The sequence below is a fragment of the Taeniopygia guttata genome, chromosome 6 (assembly GCF_048771995.1).
Source record: "Taeniopygia guttata chromosome 6, bTaeGut7.mat, whole genome shotgun sequence".
Classification (NCBI taxonomy): domain Eukaryota; kingdom Metazoa; phylum Chordata; class Aves; order Passeriformes; family Estrildidae; genus Taeniopygia; species Taeniopygia guttata.
Window position 1 is genome coordinate 28739614 of NC_133031.1, and position 14106 is coordinate 28753719.

The 14106-nt window shown below is 42.4% G+C and overlaps 1 long non-coding RNA gene across 1 annotated transcript; it reads left to right on the plus strand.

Annotated features, from left to right (window-relative positions):
- Window positions 1–1349: 1349 nt before the first annotated feature.
- On the plus strand, window positions 1350–13744 carry LOC140684464 (uncharacterized). Its single transcript, XR_012056763.1, has 3 exons — window positions 1350–1512; window positions 9645–9681; window positions 13603–13744. It is a non-coding gene; the product is annotated as an uncharacterized lncRNA (long non-coding RNA).
- The last annotated feature ends 362 nt before the right edge of the window (window positions 13745–14106 follow it).

Here is a 14106-nt window from a genome sequence, read left to right on the forward strand (position 1 = left end):
TCTAAATAAAATGCATAGGAAATAGCATCACACAAATATGATCTACATTTTTTCTTGATCAAAGGGGCTGAGGAAAAAAATAATTAAAAAGTAAAAGCCTTATGCAATGAGATTTAAAAGAAAACTTCGGAGGCTGATAAGACGCATCTGGCACAACTTCAAAGTCCATCAAAGTACATATAATCAATGTTTGTCAATAGCAGTTTTGCATCCTTTAATTTATCCTTCATGGATATAAAGCGTGATGTTATTAGGATCCAGTCCATACCTTAATTCTGTTTGAGATTTGATGAATCAGGGCTCTATTAAAATTCAGTGCAAATCAGCTTACTCAAGGACACATTACATAAAGTCATGTGTTATCTAACTCCTTTTATCTTGCTGTCTTTCTAACTAGTTAAAGAATCTGGAATTTTCAAAACTTGTATTTGTGGCTGGCCACCAACATACTGAACCAAACACATATTGCTTGTAGGCACCTGCTTAAGGTATGCACATGTGGCATAGTCAGGATACCAAAATTCTTTCTGTATTTTTGGGGTATGAAATCTCCTTTAGGAATGTTCATGCTCCAGAGTAAGGGATCATCAGAAACAAGGTTCTCTGGCATCCAAATTTCAGTACCTGTCTTTGCCACCACAAAATCACATTCAGGATGGGAAATTTTGAAGCCCTTGTGATTTCACTGTTTTCTTCCTCATATTTCAACATGTGGGCACTATTTCTATCACTTTCTTCCTTTTTAGGTTCTAAATTGTCTTGGAGAAAGAATGGTCACTTCATTTGTTTTTGTAACATGCAGCACAAACAATACCTGATCAGCAAAAGTTTGTCACCATTTCTGCTACAGAGGGTTGTTAATTCTTGCAATAATTCTCTGATTTCTTGAGTTGCTACTTTTGTTACAAATGCTTCAGCCTCAGAGAATAAAGGTTACTCAAGAATTTAGATTTTTAATTTAGAAATATAATAAATCCTGGTTCTCACATTAGTGGAAAAAAGCTTGAGAACATGATCTCTGATTCATGTCTGAAATTCAGAAAATAATTAAATAACAGGTTTTGTTGCTTTTAAAAGTTATATATTATGTAACAATATCTCACTGTTTTTCAGGTGAGAGAGAAGTAAGTATGATTCACACTTTTTTTACAATTCAAAATAATAGTTGAAAGATAATTCTAATACATGGTAAATGCTTGTTTTTATTGTTAATTTATACTGTTCCCATCCTTGTTGCTTATTGATTTGCAGCATTTGCCACTGGTCAGTGCAGTGATTATCTGGACAGGATGCATTATTTGATCAGGGCAATCTGTTGAACATTAAACAATATTTGAAGCACAGTTAATTATTTGCACTGAATTAGCCTGGCCTCAAAAGACTGTGGCTTGTCTGAAAAATCATAGGCAAGAAGAAAAAGCTAATTTCAAATTAAAAACAAGGATGGTTATCAGTGCTTTGATGCTTCAGGTTCTTCCACTGGTTATTCTCCTAGGGACCACATGTTTGGGCGTGAGTATGTTTTTATTCTCCTTTTCTTTCTGTGTGCCAGCTCTGCTGTATCTGCATTTCAGGCCACTGAGGTGATCAAGTTAATGCAACATAAGAGGGAAGCCCCATGGGTTTGTTTGAAGCAGACATCTACAGTGTCAAGGAATGGCTCTTCTGGGTACACTGAGTGGCCACACCATTCCCAGTGATCTTTGGTGGGAAGTGCGGTCTCTCTCCTGGCCCAAAACCCTGGGCTGCAGCATGGGCAACTCATCTTAAAATCATAAAATGTTTTGGGTTATAAGCACCTGAAAGATCATCTTGTTCCAACACCCTTGCCATGGGCAGGGACAACTTCCACTAGAGCAGGTTGCTCAGAGCTCCATCCAGCCTGACCTTGGGTGTTTCCATGGATGGGGCATCCACCATCTCCCTGGGCAACCTGTGCCACTGACTCACCTCCCTCGCTGTAAAAACTTTCTTCCTTATTTCCAGTCTTCATTCTGAAGTGAGTAAATGTTTGATTAAACAGGTCAGGTAGGCCCTGCCTTGGCAACTTTGAAAACTCTTCTGTAAAAGCAGAATATGTTTTGAATGACTGAATTATCGTTGTCGCTAACGTGGGAGGAAGGTTAATGGCAAAATATTCAACACAGCTAGGGGTGACCAGAGCTCTGCTCTGGCAGAGCAGAGCTTTCCTACATCTATTCATCTCCTCTTTAAAGAAGACTGGAAGAATGACTTGTAATCAAAGGAAAGTTAAAAGTCAGTTTTAAAAAAAGTTCTTTTGTTCTTCCAAGCAATCAAGTAGATTTTCTCATGAAGGAATCTGAGGTTCTTTAAAACATCTGCTTTCTTAGTGACTTTTCCTATGTGTGCATGTTCACATTTACTGAAATGCATTGCAAAAATTCAGATGTTGACGTGTTTAAATTTAATTCTTTGGGAAAAAATATATAGTAAGGGTGTTTAATGGGGTATAGATATTTTTAAGAAATCTGGAATTTGAGATGAGTGATTTTCACAACTTAATAGAGTAATTAATAATTAGTATATCACCAGGACCCATGCCACACTTGGTCCAGTATGCATGTAGCATCTTACTGAGAGGACCAGCTCTAGGGTACTTAAATGCCAGTTTTACAGACTTTGTGGGAACCCCATCTAATACAAATAAGTTCAGCATGAATTTAGCAGTGTTAATTCATGCTCAGTTAGGAAGATGTGAAACCAGTCTAAGAAAACATGATGTTTTGCCCAGTTTTTTTTCTAAAGAGTCCTAAGTGTTAGCTTGAGTCAATGCTTTGACGTTCCTAAGTTGACTTTGCTTTAAAATTTGCTATGGAAAATGTACAGTATATCTCCCCCTGCTCCTGAAAATTCATTAACATTGCTAAAATGCAAAAGCAATTCTGCTGTCACTGAAAAGCAGCACGACAGAATATTCAGCAGGCTAGTTTTTAATAAAACATGCTTTTTCTTCATAATTAATATAACAAGGTTTTCTGGCTTAGCACTTGGCATGGATCCCAGAAGAAAAAAAAAAAAGAGGGAATGAGTTGCCATGATGTGACCATTGCATGACAAACAAGTTACGAGAGGATATTTTTGTCTTAATGATTTGTCCTGAAGAAAAAGTTGCACTGAAATAGTTTGAATGAAAAGATAATAGATGCTGAACTTTGCTGAAACCACAGAAAACACTCTTAAATTCATATTTTCTTCCTTTTCTAGAACTATCTTTATAATTTTTATTTGAATCTGGTTTTAGAAGTTTTTATAAGTAATAAGACGATTAACAAATATTATTGGTGAAATATAGCAGAAGTCAAACATGGGTTTAAGCAGTAGTTCATGCTGAGTTAGTCACAATAGAATAAGAAAATACTTGGATATTCATGGATCTGGCAGGTTTGGAGCAGAAACCTAGGACAAAAATTTTCATTCAGTTCTTTCATACTACCTGAAAAGAAGCAGATTCCATCTGCATGAATCCAAACTATTTCCATAAAAGGCATAAAGCTGCATGGAGAGTGCTGAATTTAGTCCTTTACTTTAGAATATGTGATGTAACTGCATCAAAGATTGTTTTCACACATGGCAGGTCTTCTTGGGTTGGGGGTTTTATCCCTGCTTTTCATTCTACTTCTGCTCAGCAAGACACTGAAGTAGAAATATGCCTGCCATCAAGGTATTGTATTAAGTATTCCTTAATCAGTCAAAGAGAAAGCCAAAGATCTCTGCTGCAACTGAGCTGTGTATCTTCAGTTATCCAGACTTGCATTGAGGCAACTCTTCTGGAATGCACTGAGAGCTAAATGACATGCTTAAATGTTGTGCTGAGTTGGGCTAGAGAAATATAGAACAGGACAATAGGAAGTTGGATCCCACAGCACTCCAGTGACAGCTCTTCCCATACACCGGGCTGCAGCTCCCACTTAGCTGTGTTCTAAAGTGATTCAGCAGGAAAAAAAGTTATTTTAAAATCTACTGGTGTTCAGATCAGGCCTTTTCCTTGTATCAGATATCCCTGCAAACTCACAGTCCCTGGCAGCGGGGAGGAAGACTTGCAAGGGTCAGGGTAGCAGAGGTGGATATTTTGGAACTTCAAAAAATTGATGTACACTTAGTTGTGATGGAAAGTGTTTTGAAATAATGAGCCTTGCCCAATCCAATAACCAAGTGCATTTAGTAGTGGAAAGGGAAGGAGAAAAGTATTACATGAAGATCAAACAATTGCAAAAAAGAAACCGTTGTCATAAGGGCCTGTCTCGGTCTTGGCCCACAGAACTACTGTTGCCAGCAGTGCAGGCCTTTCCTTGCCTCAGGCGTGTGGAGGCCAACATTTTAGGGTGTTCCAAAGCCAACTCTGTCTGACATCTTTTTCTAACCCCCAAAGGATCCGTTCCTGTTGTAAACTCCCCCTGCTGCTTCCCTCACCCTCCCTGCAGGGCTGCACTATGCACGCAGGGCTTCGCGCTGCGCTGTGCCGATCACCGTGAGGAGAAGCCAACGCTGCCGAGCCCTCCTGGATTTGTGGCCATCGGGTGCAATGCCCTTCTGCAGTGCTCGCCTAAATTTGCCTGATGCAGCAGGAAAGCAACAAAGCCCTGGGAGCGCCCCCAGCTAATTTTGCACCGTGCTCTCAGAGAGGGAAGCGTTCCTCGCTGACCCCTGAAGGCAATCAGCTTATGCCCTGCAGCGTGCAGGTTGATATCCCGTGTAACTAAAGGGACTTAATGACTTTGCATAAGCTTTAAGTCTAGCAGTATAACCTGCATTCCCAGTACTGGCTGCAGGAGTGTTTGATAGCACAGGCACTCGTGTTAGTGTGACTAGCTGGCTCCTGCACCCCCCGAAACACATTTTTGTAGCTTCCCTGTGCTGCAGCATCCAAAGCTGACCCCATTTTTCACCTGGGAGCACAAGTGCATTTCAATCACCAGTGAGCTTTGAAAACATCCAGCTGCTACCAGGCCACCTCTTACAGAGCAAAGATTAATTTGGCAACTTTGATCTCTTGGAAAACAGGAGCAGATAACTCCTGAGCAGAGGACCAAACTGGTTTCAGCAGCACCTCTGAAGGATCTTGCTTTTTTTTGTATCCCTGTGGGTTTTGTATCAGGAGCTACCATGGGAAAGGTTCACCAGTAAATAATCAGCAAAATGAAGATTTTAAGTATGAATTTCTCTGGGGCTGGTTCATAAGGAACACACCATTTACTCTGATGCACAAATTGCAGTTTAGTGTGGAGGCAGGAGATGCCTTGTTAGCAGAAAAGTGAAGAAGTGAAGAGGTTTTGGTGGAATCCTTTCAGAGAATGGTTTCCCAGGCTAAAAACACAACATGTGTGGCATGTGTGCTCCAGATGATAATATGCCCTGCTTTCATTATACTGCAACCATGGCCTTGGCTGAGAAATACAATGTCATTTCTGGAAAAGCCACTTTCCCTTGAAGTTCAAAGACTGTCACTACCCAAGATGGTTGCAGGCAAAAATCTGGCCGATTGTAAGAGCATCAGAACTGTCGATTCCCTCCTCCTTTGGCAAGCAGCCCAGACAAAGGTTCCTACTGAGAGCTGTCAGCAGGATCAAGGGGTTCACTACGAGAAGGCAGTAGCTGTGTCTGCCCTCGTGGCTCCTTCATGGCTTGTGTCACTTGTGGATGGAAGTTGATCAAATATCCATCTTCATTCTCCAGTTCAACCCCATCCCACCTCCTTCTTGGCTGTAAAGCTGTGACTGCACTCATGAACAAATGAAAGCATAATCTTTGTTTTTCTGCCACAGAGGCCACTTCATGACAAGTTGTAGGAGAATTTGCAGGACTTAATGTAATTGAGTGAATAAGCCAATTCCTACCAATGCAGTTTAATACTGGAATTCCTGATGTGCTTTGTTGCAGTTTCTGTGCATGTATAGAACTAATTTTTGTCTCTCTTAATACTCTGTCATGCAAGCTTGAATGATTACACTGTTTTCTCTGGAAGTCTGTTTTGCACACATGTAAATTCACAGCATAACCCTGGGTTGTTACCTTTTTGCTCTCCTTCTCCACCTGCTTTTTTGTTTTAGTGATTCATTTTTGTTGTAATAAGAGGTAGCAATGTACCCAAGACACAATAAACAGTTCAGCTGGAGAATGGTCTTGGCAGCTGTAAATAATTTCCCTTGAATTTGGGGGCAAATCTTCCTGGATTTATTCAGAAAGAATTGCTAGAGATTAACTGGACATTTTTGTCTGAGAAAGAGTCATAGGATTCCATCCTGAGATAAAGAAAGCTCATGGTTCTGTCATTCCTGTTTGAAATCTATTGCATTTCATTAGTCTCTCTTTCTTAAGGAGTTGAAATGGAAAAATTGCATGTATGATGTATATGCAATGTAATTAGTACAAAATCTATTTAGCAAAATGTTGAAGATTCTTTGGAAGAATGGCATTTTAGTGAAGTGCTAATCATTACAGTGACAAAATACAACAAAGGTCAAGTGAAATTAGGATATTTTGAATGTCACAATTTTTTCTAGGAGACCTGTAAATGTAGTTGGCTCCATAGTCAGCAGTGCACTGTGCCCATGTAAAATGTCCCTCTGAGCTTTTTTTTTTTTTTTTTTACTGTTTGTTTTTTTTTTGTTTTTGTTTGTTGGGGTTTTTTTGTTTTGGTTTTTTTTTGGGTTTTTGTTTTTGTTTTTTTTTTTTTTGTAGGGTTTCTTTTTTATGAGCCTGAAGTAGTAAAATTTAAAATTGCTCTCTGCAAATTCATCCAGCTCTGCCCCTCATCACTGCAGAACTGCTATGAACAGAATCCAGTGATTTTATTCCCTCTTGAGAGAGCACACAAAGTATCGGTGTCGAGCTGCAGCAAGGAGACCGTTTGGTGAAACCAGCCCACGGTCTAATTTCTTCTCCTCCCGCCCCGCTTCCTTTTGTTCAAATCCTGCTCCTCCTTGGGCTCAGTGTTGCACCTCGTCGGAAGGACAAGATCCTCCTCTGCTGGCCACGAGCAATACGGCACTGCAGGCAGGGGCCCTGCCTTCTCTGACCCTGCCTGCCTCCCTCCTGCAGCCCCCTCCTGCACCCCCACCCTGTGCACCCTCCTGACAGCCTTCTTCTGTATCCATGTCTAACATCCTGCATCCCCCATCCTGCATCCCCCACCCTGCATCCCCATCCTCTCCAGCACACAGGAGGGAAGGAGCGAGCTCTTCCTCCTCCTCTGCTGCGCACCACCCTGGCAAGCTTCACGCCATGAGTCAAAAAGCTGAAATTTGGCCCTCTCCTGGCTAGCAGGGGTGAAAATGCTTCAAAACCAGTGTGGTCTGGTGAGTGGTCTAAGAGACCCCAGGACAGAGGAGAAAACTCTCCATGCTGAGAAGTCAGTGCTGCCTGAGGTTTTGTCCCTTGTGGCTCTGCTGCTGCAACTTGTGACAGGCACATGAGGAGGGAGAACTGCATCACAAAAGGAGATACAGGAACCTTAAAGTAAAGATAGTATTTAACTCTTGGATTCTTTATGCTGGGTGCTCCAGAAGTCTTTGTTCCAGTAGTATTTATACTGTGGCAGCAGACAGAGGCTTTCATCCAAAAGCAGGAATCAAAATCTGAGACTCAGTCACAAGCTGAAGGATGATACTGTAATCCTGCACATTGTTGAGGGCACCACATTATTGCCAGAGGGAATTTGGGGTACCTGTCTTTCTGTGGTCAGCTCTACCTATGTTTGGACAGAGCAGCAGGTGGGTAACCTGGGAAAGAAAGTAGTGTAGCACAATCCTGCATCTCTCATCTTTCCTATTTCCTTGGGGTATGAGCATTGTGAGACTGTCAGCTGGGGAAACTGAGGCACAGAACAGCCTGGTGCACCTCACTCAGCCTGGGCTGAAACCCTCCAGCATTCCCTGGGGTGCCAAGGGCTGCCCCCAGTGCAGGGGCAAACTCACTCAGTCAAACCTTTCAGAGCCAAGCCCTTTCCAACCCCATAAGGCAAACACCACAACAAGGCAGCACCGAGAGCTGGAGAGTGAGATGAAATGTTTCTTGCATCATCCTGCTCCCAGTACTGCTTCCTTGTTCTTTGTCTCATCTGTGCCTCTAAAAGAGAGGAGTACACTTGCAGGGTTTGTTTCAGTCTGTGTTTATGGATGAACACTACCATTAATTGTAAATGGAGCAATTAGACCTTTTAGTATCCATTGGGATCTGGCAAAGGATCTGACAAATGCTGTACCTGCACTCAAGAAACATATACACCAAGGACAGAGCTTTTACAGCCTTCTCATTTACCATCATCTCTGTACTCATTCAGGAGGGGCAATTGTGTGAGGATGTGTGTCCTTCCAGCTGCAAAGGATTTAGTGCTGTATGTGTGTGGCTCACTCAAATGCACCTGGGAAGGGGCTCTGCTGAGTGGTTCAGGGGACATTGCTCTCATTAAAGTCAGTGGGGAAGGGGAGAACTGGAGTTCCTGTTCTCCCTGGGTCAAACACAAGAGGGATGCAAAGGTGCCTGAAGCAAATACTCATTTATATATTCCAGACAATATTCACAAACATGAATTCTGAGCTTTTTATTTTGTTCTGTTTCTTATTCATTGCTTCTGATTCATTTGTTCTTAGTCTCAACCAGCATTATCTAAGAATTTATTTCTTCTATATATAACGTGTGACTAAACAGGGCCCATATTTACAGTTAATTGTATCTGTAGCAATGCATAGGTGCACATAATAATTGCATGTGTATGTATACTGTCTTTACTATGTGTGTTAAATTATTTGGAAATACATTTTATTCCCTAAAATTATGTGAGGGATGAAGAATAGCCGCTTCAAATCTCCTTCACACCCACTGTTAGCATGTGTATCCTCACTGCAGGTGGGTAATCCTGTCCTCAGCTGGGATTTAGAGCAAGAGGGAAAGCAAACGGAAATTGTCATGCTGGGAACGTGTCCTGGTGTAGAGTCAGTGCCTTTCCTTTCAGAAAAACCTCACTCACACTCTTCAAAGGCTAAGAGCTGTTTTCCTCCTTCTTCTGTTCCCTTTTGTTGCTTGCCCTTGATCATGAGCCAAACAGGAAAGGCTGGAGCCCCATGTTGGAGGTGGGACACATGGCATTTCCTCCTGGAGAGTGCCAGAAATATTCTCCTACATCCAAAGATTGTTGACAGCCTTCCAGCTCAGGAGTCCAGGTCCCACTGGGTGCACCAAGTGTAAGGTCCCGGGCTCTGCTGCACTGCCCAACACCCACTCTGCCGTGCCTGGGCACGTCCCAGGCTCCAGCTTTGGCAGCCAGCTGGAGCATGGCCTCTGTCAGCATCTCAGAGAATCTGGACAAACAGCCAGTGTGCCATCACCTCAGAAGCAAAGAGACAACTTAACTCATTCAGGTCAGGTTTGCTCCAAATCAGACTACCCAGCAGCTTAGGCCTTATGCTTGGAAAAACCAGACTCTCCCAAGGGTTGCTGACATTTTGTTACCCTTTTCAAAGAGCTCTTAAAATCTAGGTCAGTTAGCTCCAAAGTGGGGGTGGGAACATCCTTGTCTGGATGTCCAGCATTAGAGACAAACAGAATCTTTGTACTGTAAGCAAAGCTCTGTGCTGGCTTTTGCTTTATCCAGAAAATGACTCTCTGACCTTTATTATCTCATGCAGGCTTCTCATTTGTCCTTCTGGGCCAACATGATGGAAGGTAAGTGGTTTCAGTTTCTTCATTTCAACTTCTGCCTGCCACAAAACTGGGAGGCTGGCAACCTGGTTCATCATGACTCTTCACTAGTGCCCAGTCCTGAATTATACTAACTTCATGGAGAGCCTTGCTGTGCTTAACATATGGTCTATGATCAAGTAGAAAGTCGGTTTGACTTTGGCCAAGTAATATGGTGAGTGCTTTCAGACCCCCACACGTGCTGTGTCAGTGCAGGAGACAATGCTGCATCGTGTCCCAGCCAGGAGTGTGTCTGACACACTGGAGACAAAAACAGAGGTACAGCAGCAGTACCAACATTCAGCTGATCTCAAGGTTCTCCTGGATCACACCTGGAACTCTCAATTCTGTCCCAAACCAGGGCTTTTCTGCCTTCTTGTTCTTTGGGAACTCGTGGGTGATACAGTGGGCCATGGTCCGGAGGAGAGGTCACGGTGCTGGGCTGCAGACCTCACAGAAGGATGAGCAAAGAGCCTAGTTGGGGATCAAAACTGGAGGTCAAATAAATGAAGGCTGACTTTCCCTTGCAGCATGCAACTAACTGCGGAACTTATGCCTGCAAGGCTTAGTCCCAAGTGCTAGAAGATCAGAAACAAGCCCATGCAAGTAAAAATCGTTAAAGGCTGTGTTGCATTAAGATGTTGATAAGGGAAAAGCTGTGATGAATATTGTGTGAGGATGTGTAGGATGTGTGAGGATTTGTATATCCTTTCACAACCTACGTGGTCCATGTAGAAGATTATGATTTTATTGATAAGTTTAGTATTTTTGCAGGTAACCCCTGCTCTTTCTTTTCTTGATTTCAGTGGCTGTTGGACCTGAGTTTATAATGCATATCTGATTAAATATTACAATAATATTGCTCTTTTTCCTTCAAAATAATAAGGTGGATTTTAGTATGCACTCATTATTCATCTACATTCCTTTTCATTCCAGTGGTATTTGGGTTTTCAGGTCAAACCAGAAATCTTGTCACTCATACAGCGGTGCCCAAATCAATGTTGCTGTTCTAACAACCTGTGTGTAGAAAACAAATTTCCAAATAATTTTTATGTCTGAGTTCAGTATTTGGGTTCTGCAAATATTTGGCCACAGTCATGCACTTGATTCAGGGTTTACACAGCCTTGTGCAAACTGGTTGATCTGTTTTTTGATGGTAGCTTATCCCTTTAACAATTTAACTCATACCCTGCCTTATGGTGTATGGTCCTACACCTCTCTCTGCACTGTTCCTACAATGTTCTACTCCCCATCCCCCTTAGCGTCTCCACTCCTTCAGCCATCACTATTCCCCTTCCCCATCCATCCCTCTGAGGAAAAAAGTGCTGCAAAACTGCTTTTAAGTAACAGCCACAAAACTATTTGAAAGGCTTTCTGGCTTTGTTGTTAGCTGGTCTCCCTTCTTTCTGAAGCTGCAGCTACTCCCAGCCACAGCCCGCTTGGAAGGGAGGAAATACTGTGAGGTCTCATCTCTGCAGAAGTAAATGTGGAATATCTCATTATTTAAAATACAGTCAGGATTTCAGCCTCATAAAAATAAGACTGCAATAATCTCAGAGCTGGGGACAAAAAGTATTTAGGGGGGTGGTAGGAAAACTCATCCTGCTTAAATTAGGCCAGACTTCAGTCAGTCTCCAGAGGTTCAGAGAGCTTGAATAAATGCTGGGTATTTTCTGGCACTCTTGATGTGTGTTGGCAATAGGCTTTAACTCTGCACATCACTCATCTTGACAACTGCAGTCCAACAAAGTTACCTCGCAATTCAGGTCACCCGATGGCATCCTAATGCATCACTTTCCCACTTGGAACATTAGTCATCACTTGATCCAGGGAAGGTTTTGAAAACAGTGTGACTGTCGGCATTGGGGTATCTGTTCTCTCCGTAACAGAGAGCCCGTGTCAGCTAATGAACAAGGGGATATTGATCAGAAATCCATTGCTTGATTGACAGCTCTTGGCAATGTGAAAAACTGCAGATGAAAGCTTGCACAGTTTAAAAGATCACCCAGACCTCAAAGCTGATTTGAAGCTTTAAAAGTCAATCTCTGTCTATCAATTATGGGGGGATTTTTTGTACTACACAGAGGAAAGTTATTCTTTGAAAATTTGCATGCAGGATGTCTAATTTAATTTCATGTAATAGTCACATTTCAGTGACAAATGTCAGATCACTGCTTTTTTAAGCATGTTAAGGTTTTCCAGCACTTACAAAGAGCGAACACTCTGATTTAGTAATATGTTTAAATCAACCAGTGTATCAGACTTTGTGCCTTAATTATGTGCTCAGATAAAAAAAAGTGTTGCTTTTGCTTTACTAAACCTATGGCTTGTTATGAATAATTAAAAAAAATGGAATGGGAACACTTCTTAAATAAGAGATATGGAAGTCAAATAGTTATTTAGTGTCAGAACAGTGATAAATAAGAAGACATCTCTTAGTTTGATATCATATGCCCCAGTGAGGGTTTTCTGATCTTTGTTTTTCACTGCTTTGTGCAGCTGGAGATGACATGGAACAGTTGGGAAATGGGAAACATCACTCATGTGACCTGTAGGAGCTATGGCTGTTTCTCAGTTTTATAATAAGGGATAGCAATGGGGAAAGCAGGGACACTGGTCATTTCTCAGATCTGTTGCACTCTTACATCACTTTGGCTGGTCTCCCAGCCAGTAACCTCAGCTTCCTGACTCCCATATCCACATGGGGGACAGGGTCCCAAATAGGGTTTGCTGATGTCTTCTGAGCCCTTTCCACATGAACCCTGAACTCCATGCCTTGGCCATTACATTTCTTGAAATGGTGATTGCCAGCCCTTAGCAGGGCTGCTCAGGGTTGGCTGATTTACCTCAGCCCTGGCAACCTGAAGCTGCCTTCTTCAAGGGCTGCTGGGTGCCCAGCTGGCCTCAGGTGTGCTATAGCCTCTCCCAAAACTGCCCCATCCATGCACATGGGGGATTGTGCCCCCAACCATCTCAGAGCCACCAGAAGTACGTCTTGCAAAACGTGAATTACATCTTGGCCATCTTGTTTACAGAAGAGATTAACTTAAAAATCGTTCCTAACATGTCAAGTAATTACATAAGTGTGCTTAATAAATGATTAATCTGTTGCTGAGAAATCATGCAAAAAAAAAATCAAGTGACAGTAGTGTAATTTCTTAACAACACACAGAGCAGTTGGCTTAAAAACCAGGGTAGATGATTCTACAATGGCTTAGCTATTTGTGCTCATTCAAGGCACTAATTTTTCTGCTATTGATTCAAGAGAGTCCTCACCAGTCTCTGTAAAGCATGCTAGCATGTTTGCAGTCTGCCTTTCATAGTTGTCACTCCCCTATTCATCCTTCATAACTTTTAGCAGGTATATTTTTCCATAAAAAAGGATACCCGATCCTTCAGACAGCAACTGTGGAATAAAAGCCAGCATGCCCCTCTAAGATTCTGAAAATAAACAGGGGATACAAAATCAGACTACTTCAGAAAGTTCCCTCAACCTCAAGTCGTTTGCAAAATCTCCTCTCCAACAAAGTGAACTTGGAGGCTGCATTTCAGGCAAAACTTCCTTTTTGTTTTTCTTCCTTAACTACATCACATTAATTTTAATTTTTTTCAGTGTAGACAATGTCCTTATCTTTCAGCAAGATCCTTCTGTTCCTCAGCAAGGCGTACACTTCTGCAACACTTGCACACAGTCGAGACTCAGCTCCTGTGGAAATAATGAGCTGAGGAAAAGGAGTCTTGACTTGACATAGCAATAAATGAGGTGAAACTTTCCTCTATTTTTTTTTTGTGAGAAACGAGAGTTGGCATGTAGGAAGAAAAAAAAAAGAAAAAAAGATGGTTCTATTTTAATATGAAATATAAAACACCCATTGTACAAATGTGAAATTTCTTTCTTTTTTTCAGAAGCAAAGAAAGAATAAAGATAAAGGCTGCAAGTGAATGAATGAGGAGAGAAAACTAAGATAATGCAGTCGATAATCAGTTCAAGGCAGAGCATTATCCATGGGGCCATCGGTCCAGCCCTAGGGGAGAGCTTTTTAAAATGTCTCTGTACGTAGCTTAGCTTTGCTCATTACCATAGCTTGTCTTTGAAACACTGGAGTGGCTTCCACTGGCAAGCGCTGTACCTGTGCAAGGAGCCGCCAGCCCACTTTAATCCAACCCCCCTGCATGGCTGGCACAGCCACGCTCCCCGCAGGCTGGCAGAGCCAGGGATGGGCTCCTCAGCCCATGTCTGCAGCGCCAGGCCCTCCCTGCTTGGAGGCTGTTTTGTGGGTGGGAAGTCACAAAGTTGTGCAGGTGCCTTGGGCCTGTTCCCCCAGCTGCTCTCAGGATGGGGCTCTGTGTCCCCACACACAGCGGGGCCCCTGTGCTGGGGAGGGCCCTGCTTCATTCTGCAGCAGCAGT